This window comes from Sebastes umbrosus, chromosome 4 (genome assembly GCF_015220745.1).
Source record: "Sebastes umbrosus isolate fSebUmb1 chromosome 4, fSebUmb1.pri, whole genome shotgun sequence".
Lineage (NCBI taxonomy): Eukaryota > Metazoa > Chordata > Actinopteri > Perciformes > Sebastidae > Sebastes > Sebastes umbrosus.
The window spans coordinates 28946362-28969171 of record NC_051272.1 but is presented as its reverse complement, the minus strand read 5'-3'; the positions used below and the strand labels follow the sequence as shown (position 1 = coordinate 28969171).

The 22810-nt window shown below is 40.3% G+C and overlaps 2 long non-coding RNA genes across 3 annotated transcripts in view; both read left to right on the top strand.

Annotated features, from left to right (window-relative positions):
- LOC119487397 overlaps positions 1 to 22810 on the top strand; it is a 130718-nt gene that overhangs the window by 90929 nt on the left and 16979 nt on the right. The window lies entirely within an intron of this gene.
- LOC119487399 lies at positions 167 to 15106 on the top strand. The gene is made up of 3 exons (XR_005206703.1): positions 167 to 392; positions 2454 to 2459; positions 15096 to 15106. It is a non-coding gene; the product is annotated as an uncharacterized LOC119487399 (long non-coding RNA).

The window sequence follows — 22810 nt, the reverse complement described above, 5'->3', positions numbered from 1 at the left end:
AACAGCAGCAGCAGTTCCTCTCCAAACTTTTGCTGAGAAGCGATCTGGCCACGCTTGGCCTCTTGTTCAAAGACACACCCTCCCATGTCCCTCTGTTCAGTCCTACAGTCTGTATAGTCCGTCCAATTAGCTCTGCATAGTCTAAGTAGTTCTCACCTGCGATTCTGTGTTTGTAGTCCCTGGCTGCAATGACCAACAAGTGAAAATTTGTGTCAAAGTAAACTGTAACTTAAAGTGGTGTAGGAATGAGTCCTAAAACCCGGAAATGAGTTAGCACTTTAGAACCTCCGGTTCCCTCATCTGGATGACAGTAGGCTTTTTGAATGGGTTTTTAGTTAGATGCCTGAAATAAGGTCTGTGGTTAACACAAGCGTAAGAGATTTTAAGGTTTTGTTCCACTTGTGAATTTTGAAGCTTTTAAGTGTCTTAAAAAAGGCGGTTGCTAACAAGTGGCTAAATTAGACTACAAAACAACATCATGCCGAATTGTCCGCCTTTACATCCTCGTTGTATGTACTCACGCTCATCCGACCATGGTGTAGTTCTTTTATAGCCTAAAGTTAGCTTTTTACTTCTGGCGATTGCATTCACACTTGTGGAGATAGATTTGGTGAACAAAACGTGTAGGTTTCATAAACGTTTGTTTGCCACAGAGCTTATTTTCTGCAATAATCCAAAACCCAATGGAAAAATCCCATCGTCGCTTTTTGTCGTGGGGACCCGTGCGATTCTAACTTCTGGGTTGGCCTACAAAAATACGTCATCCCGGCATCACTGTGTGGCTTGTGTTTTATATGATTTTTCCATGATGATGGAATATGATTTTTTTTTATGTAATTAAAAAATTCATTACATTTTGTCCCTCTCCCTGCTAACTGCTTTACACAAGATGTTTTCACTGAAAAGTCCGTTCTCAGTGTATGTAGGTTGGAGGCTTCAAGTCTCAGGTCATCACACTTGTCTAAGTTGTATATTGCTTGTCAGACGAGTTGTGATGTCACAAAATCATTAGATTTAGACTGAGACCAATTTTGAGTGGAAGCAGACTTTAATTTTTTAAAAAGCAGCATCAGTTTTCTCACAGCATAAATAGAGAGTCAACTTTACACCACGGCCAAGAAGCTTGAGCATTCCACAGTACCGGATGTGCTTGGTATTTAATATATGCCATATACTGTATGCTGTTCAACATAGAACATGTACTGTATTATATATGTAAATCTCTGAGATCCACGAATTATAATTTATATTCCCTTGCGCCTCTGCTTCAGAAAACAGTTGGGGGTTATTCACTGATGGCCAAGGAATTTTGTCTAGTTGTGTTGCTTGCTCTTTACCGAGTGAATATCACTTTCCTTGCCAAAAGAACTTAGAAATCACTTCCTATTTCTTCAATTTCTCTCTTGTTCTTTGTTCCATGACTGACAGCTCCCTGTTTACTGAAGGCAGTTGCAACATTGTTAGTTACTTCAGTGGTATTATATGTTTTGCAGAGGTATGTGTTATAAATTCATGCTACCATATATAAAGAAAATAATACAGAAATAAATAAGTTTGGGGGAAATAAATATGGGGTGAAATGCAAAGGGAAAATCTGGCAGAAATAATTAAATAAATAAATACATAAATAAATACACACAATATAAAATAAATACCAATAAATATAAAAAATACATAAATAAAAATTAACAAAATAAGTAAAGAAGCAAATTAAAACAGAAATATCAATTTATTTCACATTCTATGAATTAATTATCAGCTACTTTTTATATTATTTTTGCTACATGTAATGACATATTTATTTATTTATTGAGTCATTCATTTATTTATTCATTTATTTTTAAATTTTTGCAGGTTCCATCTTCCATAGCTCTCTGGTCCTTTCTTATAAGATGAAATATTGAGTGACTCATTTCATGAGCAAGTGTCAGTTGAAATCTTTTTTTTTTTAAATCATATAATGAACGAAACTTGAAAATATATAGCCACTTGCTATTACAGGGGTATGATATGTTCACTACTTACTGTATATCGTTTTAGCAGTGAGGGTTCGCAGGTTGACCCCACTGCTAACCCACAAACTAGTTCACCAGCTGGCCCAGATGCATTGTGGGTAAAGGAAATGACTTCAGTGATGAGGAACGCGTTATCAGTTCTGTCCAGGACATCCTTCATACAGTAATGTCACCCAGCAGCATGACTGGGAGATAAAGGTGGTGCAGCGGACACACAGACTGGACAGTGGACAGTGTGCAGGCAGAGAGCGTAGGAAAGCACCACCACCACTGCTGTCTTTTTCTATGTTGATCTAGCTCACATCTTCTCTCTCAATACAATGGGTGTGCATGCAAATATTTCAATTTGTTTTTCAGCATACCATTACCATATAGGTAAGAATAGGCTACACGTAGAGCCGTGTGCAGAGATGTACAGGCGCTTCCTATGACACCAAGAGGATAGTGTTATCTGGCCAAGATTTTATAGAGCTAGTCATAAGTTCATCTGCAAAAATGTTTTCAATGACACTTACAGGATGATTATATAGTATGTGTGTTGATTGGATAAAGTAGAGAGTAATGTCATTGATTCATTAGTAAAAAAAAACTGCTCATGCTATACTTCAGAGGTGTGGTACTGTACGTGTGTATGTATGTTTTCAGTGTGATATCTGTCATGTGTGATATTGGAATGTGTCTTTTTCTATATGTGATTTCAGTGTTTGGACATTTTTATTTCAGATATGGACCCATGATCTGGAGTCTAGGGTTTTGATGAACGTACATTTTGTGGGATATTTAGAAATCTAAAAAAACTGTGACAGAATAAGTATCTCATGGAGAAATGTGAGATGAATCTGGCATAGACACAAAAGTGGTTGTTCTGGGAAAGCTGTGGATTAGGGGTGCAGTGGGTCGTCCATTTAACGGAAGATCGGGAGTTCGATCCCCGGCTCCTCCAGTCTGCATGAAGAAGTGTCCTTGGGCAAGATACTGAACCCCAAATTGCTTTTTTTTTGCTTGCAAATTGTTTAGATTAGATCGTGATGGGCAGGTTGGCACCTTGTATGGCAGCCTCTGCCATCAGTGTATGAATGTGTGTGTGAATGGGTGAATGTTGACATGTAGTGTAAAGCGCTTTAAGTGGTCAGAAGACTAGAGAAGTGCTATATAAATGCAAGTCCATTTACCATTTACTATGGTTTGTTTGGGGTGCCTGAAGGTACTTAAAGGCAGTGGTTTCCAACCAGGGGTTGGGACCCACCAAGCAGTTTAGATCTTTAGTTGAACTGGCCTCCATGTATTGACATACAGTATGCAACCAGGACAAGGCGCTACAGCTAGACGAAGCTTTGTTTTAAGGTGTGAAAAATGTTGGGAACCTCTGCTTTATGGTATGATTCATCAAATCCCAAAATACCTCAGGATATGCAAACACTTGTGCCAACTGTTCCTTCAACTGGTTTTAACAAAGCGTGAGAACATTGAGGTGAGAGAAACAACATATTCCCTTTTAGCAAGACTAATCTGCAAACTTCAGAAACACAAACGTCAAGATCTTCCAGACATTGCTTGTGCGTGGCTGTGAGTGTGTTTCACATTTACATCCATGTTCTTTAGTAGGTTCTCGTGGCCCATTCTGCCCTGCCATCATCCTCTCTGCCCCCTCCTCCTCTACTGCCTCCACTGCTGGGTAACCAGACCCAGATGGTACCTGGTACAGACACCAGCAGCTTGTTTTGAGCCTTTTGTGAGTCAGACGCTGCAATCAGTAGCCAGGAAGCCCAGAAGTGAGGTGTGGGCCTTCATGAGGCCAAACAGGGGTGAACAGCGACTTAGGAGAGGAAAGACAGGAGGGAGGGGGCGGCTTAATGAAACAGCAGTTTAGTTGGACTCTTAAAGTGCATTTTACAACAACGAACGCTATTGCACGGAATGCACGCTATTGATGGAAAACCTGATACAGGGATTTTGGATGAGTATGAGTTGTTTCATACATTTTTCCCTCATTATCTGTGAGAGGAGTGTGTGTGTGGGGGGGTGGGTGGGGGATAACAGGGGACATCCCAGTCTGGCTATCATGTATTAGAACTTAGCGATTCAATATCCGGCCTGGCCAGTGATACTGTTGAGGCACTGCACTTTGGCCATTAGTATTATTTTACATCTCAATGCCATACCGTCCCAGCTGAGAAATAGAGGGGAGTGTTTTTGTCTATGCATGCATGCCTGGGTGTGTGTGTGTGTGTGTGTGTGCGTGCAGACGTTTATGTGTGTGGATGAGGAAGAAATGTGGTATTGTGCATGCTGTAGGTATAGGTGGCAGACAGTGTGCGCATGAAGATGGATGGGAACACCGGGGCTTTGCGAAGCAGGAATGTACGACAGACAGACATTATAGACATGTGATATGAAACCCCGCTGTGCTTCGCATTTCTCCCCACCTGCCCCCCCTGTGATATTAACCGCGGCCCTGCCAGGACCCCGCATTCCCAGGAGCTCTCGAGTAAAGAAACACCAGGAACAGGCGTGTTATCCATAATGTTAACTGATGACTAGTTGTTCGTGCTTTTCAAAAGAATTCACACAGCTCTTTTTTAGGCTTATGAGAATGGAAGGTTTCACTGATTCTTGATACAGACATGAATTACTCACAGGTGATGTCCTCATAAATAAAAGCAGCATTGATGACTTATATCTCAACCAGCGTGTTTTGAATTACAGAAACTGTTGCCTACCAATCCTTGTTAGCAGATAGATTCTGCTCTGAAACATAGCAAAGGGGATTTTTTTTTTCATTTTTTTTTTTTTTTTTTACTGCTTACTGCTATTTTCCACTTTGAAGTTGTCACGTTCCTTATTTAAAGGGGAACTACGCCCATTTTCAAAATTCATACATGCATTTCCTATGTATTGTGTTTTTTTCTAAGACAGTCCAAAAAGTATTAGTTAACATGAACAGTTCTCTCGCAAATCCAAAAAACTAAAGTGCTAAAATTCAAATTTGTAATGTTATAGGGTATAAAGTGGAGAACTGCTCCATAGACAATGAATAAGGAGAGATGTTCTAGATGAGATATTCTAGTTTTACAACTGACGACACTACAATAGAATAAAACTCATTTGGGTATAAAAAAGAAAACAAACATTCTGTGGGTCCATAAAATCAGTCTCCCATTCATTGTCTATGAAGCAGCTCCAGACTTTATGACATCACAAGTTTGAGACTTACTTCTCTGGTTTCTGGCTTTGAGAGAGAGTAGCTCAAGTTCACACGTTTTGATTGAACTTGGAAAGGCCATGGAAATAACATATTGGAATTCCTAATTCAGGCTGTGTTCCCCTTTAAAGCACTTTATTCACACGGAAGTGCTCACCTTTCCCTGCCATGGTTGATGATGTGGAGTGGTCATGCCACTGCAAACACTGATGTGAAAGAGTGCCAACGGAAATAACACCAGCCGTCCCTCCTCTCCACCCCAGCTGATAAGATTAGGCCACCGTGTGCCTGTATCAACTCTGGGCATAATTGTTAAGCTCCCGTCTCGTGCTTTTGGAGGACCAAATTCTGATTTATTTATTTTTAAATGAAGGATGGGTTCATTTCCAACACAGGCATGACTGAAGTTTGAGATGATACATGTCCTGTGTCTTTTAAACATGTTTTGCTTATTGGCCTTTACGCATGTTGATTTTAACACGTCATACGTTTGAAACCAGAAACCACACCCAAAACCTAAAGTTTTAAAATGGTTGAATTGTCGACTTTTTCAGTCTTGGTTTCTTAAGAACCATAATCTCATAAATTCCCTTCACACACGTCCCAGCCCATCATGCATAAACAATTTCAAATGAATGAAAATCAGGTTTCATTTTGAGTAATTTCATGCCGAATAAATCATGTAGTAAATTTCCCCACCTACTTTGCTTTAGCCCCCAACATTTTCATTGGTAACAGGGGACTTTGGTACTCTGTAGGTTTCTTTTTTTAGGGCTGTCAATTGATTAAAATATTTAATCGCAATTAATCGCCTGATTGTCCATAGATTATTGTGATTAATTGCAAATTAATCACACATTTTCTATCTGTTCAAAATGTACCTTAAAGGGAGCTTTGTCAAGTATTTAATACTTTTATCAACATAGGAATGAGCAAATATATACATATATTTGCATAAAGCAGCATAACAACACTAAACAATGACAAATATTAAATATTAATTCTATATAAATTATAAAACCCTCACAGGTACTGCATTTAGAATAGAAAATATGCTCAAATCATAACATGGCAAACTCAAGCCTAACAGGTAACAACAGTTGTCAGTGTGTCAGTGTGCTGACTCGACTATGACTTTCACTCTTGCTTTAAAACTGCTACAACCTCTGAAAGATTGATTGCGTTAATGTGTTAAAGAAATGAGAAATGAGTGGTGTTAAAACAAACTTGCGTTAACGTGTTATTATCGCATTAACTTTGACAGCCCTATTCTTTTTATTTAAAAAATCACAGAATAGAGGATTGTGGAGTGCCTTGGTAGCCGAATAGTTACTGCACATGCCACTTAACCGCAGCATCACCGGTTTGATTCCATCCGTGGGACTTTTGTTGCGTGTTGTTGTCTCCCCATTTCCAGTTTCCACTCTTCATCTGTTCAATAAAGTCAAAAAGAGCCCCCAAAAAATAAAAATAAAAAAAATAATAGAGGATTGTATTCAAGTTATATAAACAGAAGATGGTGTCCTTTTATTCAAAGCATAAAGGTTACGGAGAATGGGGTTTTTCTCTTAAATGCCCAGAAAGTGAGAAACACAAGGTGTGACCTGACAGTAACCAGGACATGAAAGTATGTACTGTGCAGTAATTTAAAGTCAGAGAACAGACAGAAAGAAACCAAAGCCACAGGTCAAATGGCATGCTCTACTTCTCTAAGGGTAAAGTAGCAGGAATGTGTTATGCGTGTGGTATTTTTCCCATGATTCAATTGATATTGATGCTCAATGTTCTCATACTTCTCTCTGTGGTATAAGTTCTTAGCTTTTTTTCCTGTTTTGAATTTAGTAATTTTCACACTTTAACACCTCGACTTGGTCTAAACCTCATCTACCGCTGGTCTGAGTGAACACATCCTGGACTCTGCTTTGTGCTGTTGTTTTGTTGGCTGGTTGATCTGTGGTTAGCTCGTTCACGGCTGGCACACACAAAGCCAGAAGGAACTCACAAAACAACATGAGTGTGGGCAGTGTGAGCTGTTTGTGACATAAGATTTAATTCCGATGAAATGCAGGCATGAGTTCACATTTTGTGCATGTGCATAGCTCAACAAACTGAATTCACCTTATTATTTAATAATATTAAAAGGCATTCATATAAAGGCCACATAAAGAATGATCATAGAAACTTAGTGCAGCCCGTGTCTGTGGTGTAAGTGTGACTGATAGCAGAGCAGCTGTTTCCTGGGGGCTGCGCCACCGTCTCTGCCATGAGGACTGCCGGTGGCCGTGCTGCACTTGTCCCCGTCCAGCTGCCTGCCCTGCTCTGCCGGTTTCTGTTCTGCAGAAACATTTAGGACCTGCCGCTCATAGAGGGCGCTAGTCAGACTGGCTGGCTGCAGCAGAGGAAAGCACTACAGTCAGAGCCTGCTGCTGCTGCTGAGAGCTATAGAGACAAGCAGGATATACAGGCAATTTACACACATGCACTTTGTTTCCAGGTTTTTAGGTACGCCTAACTAAAACTAATGCAGTCTAATACAACAGTCCTGCAATACTTTCATGAGGGTTCTATTATTTAGCCTATCCTCACTGATATAAATGGGATGGACACAATAATAGAAACACCTGTCTGTATAATGCAATACAGTTCACCAGTGTCTCAAAAAACTGAATATTGTAACCTTCCTGAAGTGAGGATTTGTTGCAGGACTGTTGCACTAGACTCTATTGTTTTTAGTACCTAATAAACTGGTAACTGAGTGTTTACTGAATGCAGGGCAAGAAAGATGAGAGACAGATGTCTCAGATAGATGACAACATTTTAAACTGCACTCTAAAATCTGCACTCTCTTAAAATGTTTTATTTATTGTTTGTTTCACTGCTTGCTTCCAAATGTGTTTTTTTTCAGTACAAAGTATGAGTTTCTCGAGACCATCCAGGAAGGAAGAAGATCATTTTATCAATAGCAAGAAAGGGCAATTGATTTCACAGGAATCTAAAAAGAGGAAACTTATTTCTTATTTATTATTTATATTTAAATAAAAATACAATCATTTATTTCCTAATCATTTGAATTTTGTGTTTTTTTTCTTTTTTATTGGGTTTTTTTGTAGACATAGCAAAAGTCATCTTATCAAATAGAACGTAACACATTGTCCTTAACATGAAATAAAAACAGAAAAGGGACCACCCTTACAGTGCCCTCCACCCCCTGAAAAATAGGGCTCCCCCAGAAGCTACGGTGTAATTTGAACGCTGTCATTTACCATGTATGTAATGTTTTTTGTGTAAAATATATTGAACATTGAATCACATCAGATCTAACATGTTATTCCTTCATTGTGCGCATAGATTTCAAAAGTGGCAGATACAATTTTGCAGTTGCAGACAAGTTAATTTTAGACCCCGGTCAGAGCTATGTACTAATCTTGTAGCAACCAATGGCTCGGCTCATGATGCAGCAGAAAAGCAGTGTAGCAACATGCTGAGTCAAAGCGAGAGCTCTCAGCTGTTCCAAACCTGCAGCCGGCCGCTTGCCACACCTCGCGCTTCACCTTTTGTTTCACATCCTTCTCTGGCAAACCCAAAGAAACATCCTGTTTGCTGTCGATCGGAGGCTAGTATCAGTGTATTATTATGTCAGCTCACCTCCGTTTGACACAGGCAGTTAACTGCACAGCATACAGTATCTCTGCTGGCCCACCCTTAAGATTATGAGTCAGAGCAACAGCAGTTAACACAAGTCAAACTGTGACTAAATTGAAAGCAATGAAATGTTGTTTTTTTTAATCTTATCAATGTTAAGGGTGTTAACTTGTGCATACTTTTACTTTACTTGCACAATCATTATCTTTTTCTCAGGAGAGCTAAATCTACCACTAAGGTGTGTGTGTATTTGGAAAGAGTGACCAACCGCTTGATAGTTGATGTACTGTTTCTGGATCAGGGTTCACCAGAGGTAGAGTTAGTCTTCCAACATATTGGCTTCTGTTAATCAGTGATGCCGCCTTTCCTCTTTCATGTACAGTAAATTGCCCATGAACAGCGGCGACACAGATTTCAAAGAATCTTTCCGTCATTCCAAACATGGTAATTATCAACCAATCACATGGGAATCAGTCCCCCTCTTGTCATGTGGACTTGTTTTGCCCGACAACAGTTAAAGTTTAGTCAGATCCCTCTGGGAGAGAGGGAGATTTTCTTCGCAAAAGGAGCTCGATCACAGGACCTTTTTCAAGTGGCTAAATGAAGAGAAAAACAGGCAAATACCTCAATCTAAAATAGAAATCGGCGGTGGAATGCTTCGGGGCACGGGGAGGTGACGTAGGAATTAGCTGTAATCAGTGAAACACTTGAAGAATGCCGCCGCGTTGTGCCAGAGAGTTGATCACTGTTGGAGTAATGCAAATGGAAAAACTTTTTTTTCATGCAATGATTCCTTACAACCATAGTGTGAGAGTCAATCCATCATTAAAGCTACAGTATGTAACTTTCTGACTTGATAATAATAATGAATAAAGTTGTCATACGTGTTGACATGCTCTATTACTGCTTTGCTCTACATTGGTTTTCTCAGTATATACAGACTAACGTGGGTGGGGTAACGTTGAGCAGACGTCTTAGAAACTATAGAGGCGAAGAGCAATTCAAGTAAACTTTAACATAAATACAAATATTTATTTTCTAATAATGAAAAGATCAACATCCGTATGTTAAGAGGAGCTGTGTTCCTGAGAGCAGAGAACAGTGGGCTAAAATTAGCGTAAACCAAAAGCATACATTTAGGATGATAAAATATGAAGACGGAATAGAAAATTCTGTGTTTTATCATTTATCTTAGTTCGCTTTCACACCTGTACTGATTCAGGTAACTCATTCGTTGGACAGTTTTGGTGACTAGTTTTACTGCAAACACATTGAATAGGACAGAAGCTCAACAAACTTTTTTTTAACTCTTCGAACTCTGCAATAAAAATGGGGCGCCAGTGCCTACATTGGTATTTTTGTTGATATGTCATTTCTTGGAACGCATCTTCAATTGCTTCATATCCCTAAAATCTATGCAACCTAAGCTAAAAGGTTAACTAAGTCAATAAACCATAGAAATTAACAAAAGTATTTGAAATAATGTCATACATTTAATAAAAAAAACGGGAATTGTTTTTCATCAAATGTTACTAATAAACACAAAACATATTGATCTAAAAGATTTCTAAATGTAGAAACATGAAAAAATATTTCTTAACACTCCATAAGTTATTTGAGCTTTGCACATTTTTTGAGCTTTTGACATATGCTTATTTTTATGAGCAGATCAAGTGCAAAGGCGTTTTGATAGATTTGTTGCGTTCCACACGCAACATAGCTTAATGACATCATCACGAGCATACAACATGATGATGCAAAAGACATAAGCCATAGCTTTATGCCGCAAAATGAATGAATTACCTGAGGCCTTGGGCTACAAATGTGAAGATACATTTTGCACATGGTTGGTTGTTGAATGAATGAAAATGAATGAATTGTTGAAACATTCAAATTCTGTTTTACTTTTTCTTTTGACTTCTTCGCCTGGTAACTTTTTAACTTTTTATAATATTGTATCACAGCAGCATACCTATTCAACTAGCCCATGTCGTGCTGAAAAAAAATAAATATCAATTACTTGCTTGCACCTTATAGTACTGCATTTATACACGTTTATATATTAAGAGAGTCGTGACCCTATTAAAAAACAATATGGCTCAGACCCCAGAGGGTTAAAGGAACTCTAAGAAGCATAGATCTTTAGGTGAAATGTAGTATTTTTCCACTCAATGTTGAAACTAGACAGGATGTCAACCTATAAGCAAAGGCTGATTTCTTAGAATCACATTTAGTTTTTTCTGTTGGCTTCTCTTGAGTAGACTTGTTTTCTTTGATAGACAATACATAAAGATTTAGTTAGGCTATCTTTATATTTAGGCTATTCTGTTAGTTAGCCAGTTATTGTGAGAAAGCCTGTATCAAGATTAAAAAAAAACAGTTGTAGCATGAGCAGTTTCTTTATTTGCATTGCTGTTTGCTGCATTTCTTTTGGTTTTATGAAATGAAGACAACACATACAGTATATAGTGTTGAGAATTGATGCAGCAACACAACTATCTGAGAGGACGTTGGTGCAAACAAAACACTGCCTATCTTTAAATTAACACACTAACATTTCCAGACTGCTGCTATTCTGTAAGTTTGTGTTGCTGCAGTCGAAAGTAACATTTTACTTGAACCAGTCCCTGCAGCATCAGCTGATTGTGGCCATTTTGGTTTGTCTCTCTGAACTTCCCCTTTTTAAGTTAAGTTAGTCCAAACTTCCCTCACGATCATGAATGAGTGGAATTTGAAAGTAGAGCTTCAGTATGAACAAACCCCTGGCCCATTCATCATTGTGACACTCTCAGTCTCACTTGCTCAATGCAATAGATTTTTTCTGGTGTGAAAATAACCCTATATGGATAGATGTCGCTTTTGTATAGCTGTCCTGCACGTCCCATGGCTGAATCATTCAGAATCCAGGCTTGGTTATATCATAAGCTTTTGTCACAACTCATAACATCTCAAATCTTTTGACCTTAAATGAACAGATAATTAATTAACCTGTTAGATAAGATAATATTGTGTTATACTTGCCTCAGGTTGTATTTTAAGAACAAAATGTTCATGACTCTGTGTGCACATGTGTGTCCATCCATATCTCCCTGCCTTTTATATCAGTGAGCTCCTTTGTGATTGACTGAGTCTGTGGATTAAACACTGAGCGTGTTCCCAAAAGGGACCAGGTGTTTCAGACACCATAGTGCCGTCTCACTCTTATTTGCGTACACAGATGTTTAAGCTTCCACCTTCTGTATACATACTGAAGTTCTGCAAAATCCCCCAAACCTCACTCTAAACCATACAAGCTAACGTTTCACCCAAGAGTGTTTTTTTGACGGACGTGCACATTTGACTCTTCTCTTTTGCATGGTGCAGATCTAAGTAATTTTGTCTAGGGAGCATATCTGTACATGTACAGTATGTGTCTGTGTGTGTGTGTGTGTGTGTGTGTGTGTGTGTGTGTGGAGGTTATGAATGAGCTACAGCTGCATGGTCAGTATGGACAGCTGATGAATGAAGTGAAAATTATTCAAATAAACTGCTGGGAGATGCAGCAGCGTTCATGCGTCTGGCCTCCATACCTCCCCATCGATATCTTCCTCACACATCTGGCTTTACAAAGACGCACACCCTGTTGATGCAACGGACACAAATATTTAAAACACCAAAAAGGTCATCAAGTTTGTTAGTGCACTCAGCAGGAACTCCCACGAGATTATGAATTGATACTAATTTTTGCACGGTTTTAAATGAAACAAGCTTTGCATGAGACGAGAGCAGATATGTGAGCAGTGGATGGGGAGTGGTGATGGCGACAGATGGACAGAGATGGGGAAGTGACAGAGTGAGGGCGAGAGACGGGGCCGGTGATGGATAGACAGACAGACAGAGAGAGAGAGAGAGAGGAAGAAGAAGGGCAGCGATAAGGACAAAGACATCAGTCACGTTTAGGGGCTTTTCCCTCCTCCCCTTTGCGAGTGGACCTTGATCCAAGCCACACAGACTCTACTGTGTCATGGTGTGTGTGGCCCTGTGTCTGTGTGGGCCTGCAAGTGGTGACTGGACAAATCATGACTCAGCAGAAATAGAGCCACATAGAGTAGAATGGAGCACGGCTTCATTGTTGAAGCAGGTTTCTTTGGCCCCTATTCAAGACACAATAGATCGGACTCTTTTCACTTCTAACATCTCAGAGCAGAAAGCATCACCTCTACCAGCTACTTATAAGAAACTTTTGTGGGAAGTCCTTCATGACTGTCACGGCATTTTACAGAACCTTGAAAGTGAGCTTATGTAACCTTTGCTGCCGTTAAGTGTGGTTACGAGATACATGCTAATATATGCTAAAACACATAGTGCACGAGTTGCACAAGTATAGAGGAGTCAACAATTTGATTCAGTCAGTTCTGAGTAATTCACACGTGTATTATGTAATGTTTGCTATCATTAGCCACAAAAAGCTACTGGTCACACAAAGTAAAATATAGCGAGAAAACCCCAGAGTGTATGGATTTGAGCAATTATACATTTTATAGTTTATGAATTCAACTTTTCATTCGTAAAAAGAGAAAGAATGTGTTATATATTCTTTCAAAAGTGACATAGTCTCGCTTTAAAAGACCTGACACACCAAGCCGACGGTTGGCCATCAGACAGTTTGGTGTCGTCGGTGAGAGAAATCACTCTGATTGGTGGTTCAGCTTAAACAAATCAGTGCACGAGAAGAGAAACGGATGTGAGGAAAACAAGCAAACGAATAAAATCAAGAGGGCAACTCAAAGGTCCACCTTCATTGCCGCTAGTTCTTTGATATCGGGTTGGTATGTCGGGGCCCTTCAGTCCCAGTGAAACGGAAGTTAGAGTGTCTTTAGCTTCTGTACTGTGAGTATTTCCCAGTGACACTGAATATTTGAGCGGTGCACAGTTACAAGAGGGATTTAAATCAAATCCTTCGCACGATACGGAGCCTCCACACACACCTACCTTGTCTCTAAAAGTTCCAGATTGATTGATGGATGGATGTCATGATGTTATTGGTTGAAATTGGTTGGTACTAGCCTACGTAAACAGACTTCATATTTTGTTTTACAGGAAAAAAAGATGATTGGATTTTGATATAAAAATACCAATAAATTGTTTTGTTTTTTTGTAATTTCTTTTATATATATCGTTAAATAGGTGCAAAATTTAACCGGGGATGTGATCTAAAAGGGTTAAAAATGCATTTTTCATTTCATCTCGACTTTGAACTTCATTTAAACAGGATAGTTTTGCATTTGATGTGGACTCACAAAGGATTATGTAAGGAAAATTCCATCTGTGGTCCACAAAAGAAAAAAATAAAGCTCAGTCTTTGTTTGGCTGCAATGGCAAAACTTGTGTTTGTTGATCATGAGTCACTTCTTAAGAAATGAAACTTGTTAATCTCTCAACGGCTTTATCAACAAGCTAAAATATTTCAAACAGGCTCCGCAAGTTAACGGGAGTAGCAGCTGATTCCAACTAACAAACAGAGCCTCAGTTCACCTGTAAAGTCCTGTTAAGAGCAGGTCGACTTTCTGCTGAGCCGTCAAGTGGTCAGATGAGCTTGAGAATGTGAGGCAGGTAGTTCAGCAGAGGTGGGCTTTAACAAATTTGACCTCTTTGGATTTCATTTAACAATGTTCTCCACACATTCAAACATGTACTGTGTAATTCACATGCATGTGTTTGCTTTCCTGCAACTGTGTGTGTGTGTGTGTGTGTGTGTGTGTGTGTGTGTGTGTGTGTGTGTGTGTGTGTGTGTGTGTGTGTGTGTGTGTGTGTGTGTGTGTGTGTGTGTGTGTGTGTGTGTGAGTGTGTGTGTGTGTGTGTATTTGTGTCAAACACTTGCACTTGCAGTTCCTGTTTGGGGAGGTCCGCTGGTTCTGGCAAACAGTGTCTGGTCTTATCTCTTGTGTTTTATGTTCCTAGCGAGCCGGGGGCACAAGCAGCCCTTTGTGGCCAAGAGGTGGCTGGTCTCGCTCCAGACCGACCCATGCAGCTGTTCACCACTGTTGGACATATCCATGTGTGTGCGTGCCCTGTGTGAGTGTGTGGATACATGTGTATATGTGCGCATGTGTGTCACTTGTAAGTGTCTGTATGCGAAGATATGTGTGTATTACGTGTGTTTATTTGTGTGAGTGTATTCATTGTGTATGAATGTATACATGTATTCAGTATGTGCAGTATGTATATCTGTATGTGTGTTTGTGTGTACTTCATAGTAAAATATCTCCAGCAGAGCCTACAATGCGTCTTTCATTTAATTTTGGAGATTTGGACATTCTCTATCATTTCCTCTGAGCGACTGCGAGTGGTCAGACAGGCAGACCTTAACACATGGAGGAGCTGAGTATGAGTGTGTTCAGTAAGCCTGCATTGGTTGAACTCCCGCCCAATATGCTGTCGACCCACAGGGTCTCTTCCTCTCTTTCTCCCTGTCTCCCGTTCCTCCACCTGAACCCTGGTGACTCCGCCGATCCCCTCAGCGGAGGTCCACTGCTTGGTATACAAAGTGTATTGTACGTGTGACCCATTAAGAACTCCTAAAAGGAGCCATCGGCGAAGCCCACACAAAGCCACGTGCTGTGCTGGCAGTTGAGTGTGGAGAGGGCAAGAATGTGGCCCCCATGGCAGACTCAGCTTCTGGTTATTCAGTGTGTTGGAGAGAGAGAGAGGCGGGAACATGAGGCATGCTTTTGGGCATTAGTGATATTTTGAGACTGTAAAATGTGAAAATGTATTTTCAAAGCATTCCTCAGATTTCATTAACTACACATCATAGATTCCAGCAGATTATTCAGCTGATGTTTTATGTAAAGCGCTTTAACCCTCTGAGACCCATAATAGACCCGTTTGTGGGGGGGAGATAGCAGGTCAACAGTATATGTTACTATATGTTAAGTATATGTAATTAATTAATTGATTAATTCAAATGGATTGTAAAAGTGTATAAGGTCTTAGAACATTATGATAGAAGTATGTGATGTCCATCCCCGTGCTCTATTATGTCTCATAAGTTGTTGCAGCAATTTTGGGGTTGATACCATTTGTTACACAGATTTTGGTGCTAAATTGAACAATTTTTTTTCCACTCGAGAATTGATAAAAATTATCAAAAATCCCTCCAAAATACCACATTCAGACATCAAGACCTTAAGGAACACCATAGAAAAGGTCATGCTGTGATTCGGTTATGCTGTGTCATGCTGACATTTTGAGATTTCTGCAAGAATTGCATTTTTTCGGCGACTGGATGGCGAGCACTTCTGTTCTGGAAACTGCTCAGAAACCCCCTTATTGTCAATCTACCTTGGAAAGCCGTCCATCCTGTGAATGCCCTAGAATGGCTGTGATTATCCTAGAGGTCACCACAGGTCATTTTAATACAGTGAGGTCAAATTTACAAAAATGGTCTCAATACAATGAAACTACTATGGAGACTAAAATCATCACACATGAATACAGTTGGGTTCATTGGATCCACAAGAGTCTCAGCTTTACAGTGATACCCAAGTTATGTAATTCCAAGACTGTTTAGGGACCCCAGTATGCAGAAATATTCAAATACACCATCTTAGTATAGGCAAAAATAACACATTTATACTGCATGAAAAAAACTGCATGGATTTTGCCCCAAACTGCATGTGATTATCATAAAGTGGTCATGTCTGTAAAGAGGAGACTCGTTGTGACCCATAGATCCCATTTTCATTCACATATCTTGAGGTCAGAGGTCAAGGAGCCTCTGAAAGATGGTAAAGTCAGTTGGGATTGCCCGCGATCCCGCGGGTCTCAGGGGGTGATGTCATTAATGCTATGATTTTTCTTAAATATTCATTCACAACATCCGTCTGCGCTCCGGCTCATTCACGGCTACATCGCGGTTTCAATGTCCAGAAGAAACGTTTCAGAAGTGAAGCATCTGTTTACAAGGGTTCAGAAGTTTTAGAAGTTGGTTAATTACCAGCTGTGACAGTTACGCTGGTATTGTTTTCACTTTGTGAGTCTGTGTGTGTGTGTGTCATCATGGCAATATGAGGTCATGGAGACGCCTACTGTAGCAGGAACTTCCACAGAAGTGGTTTGGAGGACTTTGCCAGGTGTTTATACTGTATGTCTGTCTGTCTGTCAGACAGATTTTCTCACTGTGATAGTATTACGACCGTGCAAGATGCAGTCACGAAACTTTACAAGTGTGTAGTTGAGATCAAAATGAAGGCTGAGTTTGACGATGGGTGTGGTCTTAGTAAGGGCGCCGGAAGGAGGGGGGGTAGGAAGTGGAAAAGGGGCCATTGGCTCCCCTACTTTATACCCCTGGCCCAATTTGGCGTTGCGGCTGGTGCGATCCCATCGCAAGATGGTCTCTAGTTTTTTGTGTTTTACCAGCATAAATATGAATCTGCATCCTCATCCTCATCTTTTGCCTAAAAATTTCGGGATTATAAAATTATGAGTTTTATCTGCAGCTCAGCAGCAACGTCTACTGTACTGTCTGTGTCTACACAAGATGCGTTCAGGTTCAGCATTGGGTGTAGATCACCCACGATTTGGCAGCAATCAGAGTAGTGCTGCAACTAACGATTATTTTGATTGTTGATTAATCTGTCAATTATTTTCTCTATTAATTGATTAGTTGTTTGGTCTATAAAATGTCAGAAAATGGTGAAAAATGTTGAAAGTGTTTCCCAAAGCCCAAGATGACGTCCTCAAATGTCTTGTTTTGTCCACAACTCAAAAATATTCAGTTAACTGTCATAGAGTAAAGAAACCAGAAAATATTCACATTTAAGAAGCTGGAATCAGAGAATTTAGACTTATTTTTTTCATAAGAAATTACTCAAACCGATTAATCGATTATCAAAGGACACTGATTTAATAGTTGACAACTAAGAGATTAATCGTTGTAGCTCTAGCTGAAAGCCTATAACACACAATCGCTGTATACACACGTAAAACTGAATAAAATATACCTCTTTATATATATATTTATATGTTAACGCGGTTGACGCCTCGTGTGTGGACACAGCGTAACAGTCAGGCTATGGGTGTGGAGTATGGAGGTCAGGGGAGGTAGTTTGGCATACAGTTGTGCTTGACTTTGACATCAGCGGTTGGGACTGCGTTCACAACAGCCAATGACAGCATGATAGTGCGGCTCCTGATCTAGCTTTAGAGCTGTTAGCAATATAATCATATACTCCAGCGTCAGTGACAGAGGCAACATAAATCATTTCTTCTGGCTTGTCATGGCTGTTCATTATTTCACATAACTGTAACAACCACGTTTAGTTCTGTATCCAGTGTATGGATTAGTAGCACCTCCTGATTCGAAAAACAGTTTGACATGAATTAATTACTTGAACACTCAACTGTTGCAAGTTTCGCTCCTTAGATCTTAGCAGGCAGTGAATGTTTATTGGGCGCCATATACTGTACATATGATGGCATGTCTAAATTATTGCTCCCTATAAAAGACATGCTACATAAAAGAGATGACAAAACAATGGAAGAACGAGACTTTCGTGTTTTCTCTGGGCAACCTTCTTTGGCTTGGCATCCTCTGCTGTTATGTTTACTCCCGTTAGCGCCTGTTGCCAGAATCATGACAGACGGGGGCGGGCTGGAGAAGCAGGCTTTTAAAAAAAAAAAAAAAAAAACAGCATAAATGGTTTCAGTTGAGACTGCAGAAGGTGAGACCGGTAGCCAAACCTAAGACAAGTAAGAAGAAATACAAGATCAAGACACGACTGAGACAATAGGGAAAACATGTGTTGTACTTGGTGAAAAAAAACTATGAATTTGAGATTCTTTGACTAGTAAAAACATGCTGCCTCCAGTGCAGCCGCCACCATCCATCTTGTTCCCTCGCATTTGAAATGCGTCGTCCGTGTCGACCTTTAACCTCTGCGGCCGTGTCACTTCCTCTCTCCAGCGGCGTCCCACTCCAGGAGGAGGGGGTGGACGGGTCACAAAGGTTAGCAGGTTGAGCTGTCAGCACAGGTTTCACGTCTTAAGTGGGACATGTGAGGGATTGGGGTGGGACGCGCAGAGACTGCAGGACACTGTGTGGGGTCACAGCAGATCTGATTTATTACTATTATCACTGAACTCCATGTTGTTTTACTCCATCACTTTTTCACTACTCTGTCTCATTCGGCTTTCAACCCATCGGTCTTCATGTGAGAGTAGCTGCTCTCTACCATCAGGCCTCACCTGCCATTTGTGTTGGTATGCAGGGATCATTATTTCCCAGAGTGTCTTCCTCATCAACCATTATCAGTATAATGTTGGTCCATTTTAAGCTGAATTTGTCTTTTTGTTGTTGTGTCGAGTCAAGTTCCACCAACAGACTGAAAATCTGTCCCCATAAACACAAAACATGTGCAGTTAATAAGCGTGATTTGAAGCGATGTGGATTATTTCTCAGGGTTTTTGTTGATTCTCACATGAATAGTGACTGGTTCAGCAATGTGGTTGATGAAGTAAATAAAATAAAAAAACAAATTGAACTGAATTTTGCTAATGAATTTAGCTAAATTGGCCACTGGCTGAACCCAACAGCACAATCCCCTATACTCCATCCCTATTCCATCCCATCATTAGTCCATTAGTCATCAACCAACACTAGTAGGAGTGAAAGTACTGGTAGTACTAGTAGTATTTCAACCCAGTCTCATGGGAAGGTGTATAAATAGCATGACATTACACGGACATTCCGCTTGTCATGAGGACGCATTTTAGCCCTTTTGTGTCATTTTTACACCACGCAACAAAACTACGGTAACGGCCGCAGTTTGGTTTAGGCAACAAAAATACTTAGTTAGGTTTAGGAAAAACGTCATGGTTGGGCTTAAAATAAGTACGTAAACTAAGTGAAAAATACGTACGGAAACAATTTACAATAACTACAGAAAACACGTCACAAACGTCACTAAGCAACACGTCACTAACGCAACTTGCAAAACAAAACACCGGTCTCCTGGTTGAAAGCTGTGTGTTTGTTGGACCCATCGCCCTCCTCACTCGCCTGCTATAAGCGGTCTTTTTATTCTACATCACCAGCTCTCAGTGTGGCGTATTTTCGTGGATGATATAGACTAAATGATGTACAAATGACACGCCAAAAGCAATCTTCAACATCTTCATCTCCCTCATACACACAACTAAAATGGCCAAGTCCTCTCCTAGCATAGACACACACACACACAAACATATATACCAAACCAACACACGTCCATCAACTCGCACCCATGCCCTACCTTCCCCTTGCCTTTCTGAGACAAATCCTTGTGATGTAACGTTTGTCTCAATCGCTGTTTTGTCACATGTATCTCAGTTAAATCACCTGTGTTTTGTGTAGCTTGACAAAAAAGAGTACTTCATTTTCTTTTCTAAAAAAAGTTAAAAAACATGCTAACATTTGAGATATTATTACGTATTATTTACAGCGTACATTTTGTTAACAAATGTTCTCATTTTACAGTATGGCAGGGTTCACTGTTTTTGGGTGGGGACCTGTCAAAGATGGGTGGGAATAGATATAACTTGATTCTGTTTATCAGCACCCCCACTCAGAACTCTTAGTTTAAGTGTGAAGTCACAAAAAGTGAAAAGACAGTGTCTCTTTTCTCTCCCAGAACAAATGATTCTGAGCTGCTATAACAGGACAGGAATTCATGGCTTTGTCCTATTAAGTGCCTCCGGCTCTTCCCCTCTGTCTCCTTTCTCTCTCCTCTCTTTTCTTCCTGGCTATCTATCATTTATCTTGCCTCTACCTGTGATGATCTGAAACATCTCTGTCAACAACGTGTGATTGTGTGTTTTCATGCATTTATAAGTCGGCGTGTGTGTGTGTGTACGTGCTGACCTCTGTGGAGGAACATCTGCCTGGTCATGCTGGCGAGGGACAAACAGAGAGGGGGAATTCTTAACAGGCCTCAAATAAACCGCTTCACAAAGGGGAGTGGGGAGGACACTGAAGTCTGCCAATCAACTGATTTTTTTTTCCAGATAACCTGGGGCTAAAAAGATAGAGTGAACCTCCCTAAACAAACGCAGAGGAGACCAAAGAAAGTTACTCCCAGTCTTTACCTGGGTGGCGACGCGGCAGGTTGTTTGCTGAGGCTTTGGACTGACTCACAAATCAAAGTGTGTGTCAGAATGGAGAGATTAGGGACCCAGAATAGGTCTGGGATCCTACCTGCACCCTTGTCTCTTTGTTGTCACCCACCTGGATGATCTGTTAGCGTCGCGTAACACAACAGAGACACTTTCTAATACCCTGATAAAATGCAGCTGTTTATCTTCTGCTTCAGAACTGAGGATGCCAAGCAAACGCTGTTTGAAGCATTAATGAGTGTAGCATTGTTGGTAGCAGGAGATTCCCTTTTCCACTGAAGCATTCTGCTGCTCTCAGTGTGGCTTGTCCCAGCAGCTGCTGTCATCTCAGGACACGACACAGACCTTAAAGCTGGTAGTACACTGTCAGCCAGGCTGTTCTCATACACCGTTCATAGCTATACCTACGAAAAGTAAATGCACAGTAATGTGTATTCATCCCATAAATGTCTCCTGTCGTGATGTGATATGTTTTTTTAATGTACCCTTTTAATAGCAGTTTTTGCACATGCGGACCAAAGACAGATTTTTGCCTTTTCTACACGAAAAGCAGAGAATAAAGTCTTCTATTTCTTCTAAATCAATTTGTATGTAATCCACATAATCGTTCGGGGTGGATGGGTGGGTCAAAAAAAACACCAGACTTTCGCCCAGGTGCCCGTGTGAAACCAGAAGTCAACGTTTATGTATTTGTTACGTAACTTCCGTACTTAAGGCACTTAACTTACGGCACTTACGGTGTTATTTTGACCCAAACCACTTTTCCTTTTCCTAATCCTAACTAATAAGTTTTGGTTACGGAACTTCCGCACTAAAGTTACGCCACTTCCTGTGCAGCCTAACCACTTCCAGGTTTGGCGTAATTTAACCACCATCTTTCCCTTTCCCCAACTAAGTAGTTTTGTTGCCTAATCCTAACTAAGTAGTTTTTGTCATGGAACTTCCGTACTTAAGTTACACCACTTCCGGGTTGGCGTAACTCAACCACTATATTTTCCGAACCCTAACTAAATAGTTTTGTTGCCTAAACCTGACTGAGTAGTTTTTGTCATGGAACTTCCGTACTTAAGTTACGCCACTTCCGGTGTGACGTAACGACTTCCGGTTTGGCGTAACTTAACCACCATCTTTTCCGAACCCCAGCTAAATAGTTTTGTTGCCTAAACCTAACTAAATTGTCTCCTGTGAAGACGGAAGTTTATTTTGAAAAGACTGGAGCGGAAATTGACCCTGGACATGCACGAAATTATGTTTTTCACAAGATATCATGCAAACTATTGTATGATATGTTGTGTCAGCACATGGAGCTAAAGGGAGGGAGGGAGAGAGAGAGAGAGAGTGAGGGAAATACTCGATGAGCAAGTTTCAAAGAGAAAGGGGAAGTTGCAGCACCTTGGTGAGACCTGCAGGATTTGTCGTTCACAAAGTGTAATACATATTATCAGATTGGTTTGGATGGAGTTACAGCACAAAGCATACAGTTAAGTCAGGTTCTACTGAATAAAATTCCCTACTGTGGTTGCCTTACGTTTGTTTATCAGGAAGCGGGTAACTGATGTTCTCTGCCAGGAGCTCAGGTTTCAAAGACGAGGCTGGATAATGGAAGACGTTTAAAAAGCCATCTCACACAATGCAGGATCTTAAGTCCTGGATGTCTTGCTCATCATTCATATGATCCCGTTTCCTGACTTCTGAAGATCGAGGGATCTAATTCAAACCTTTTCAGCTGCTTTGTGTTCCCACTGTATTCACTCTGTTTTGAAAAAAAAAAAAAGGAAATGCGTGTTTTGACAACTTCACATTTCACTGGCTTTCATGC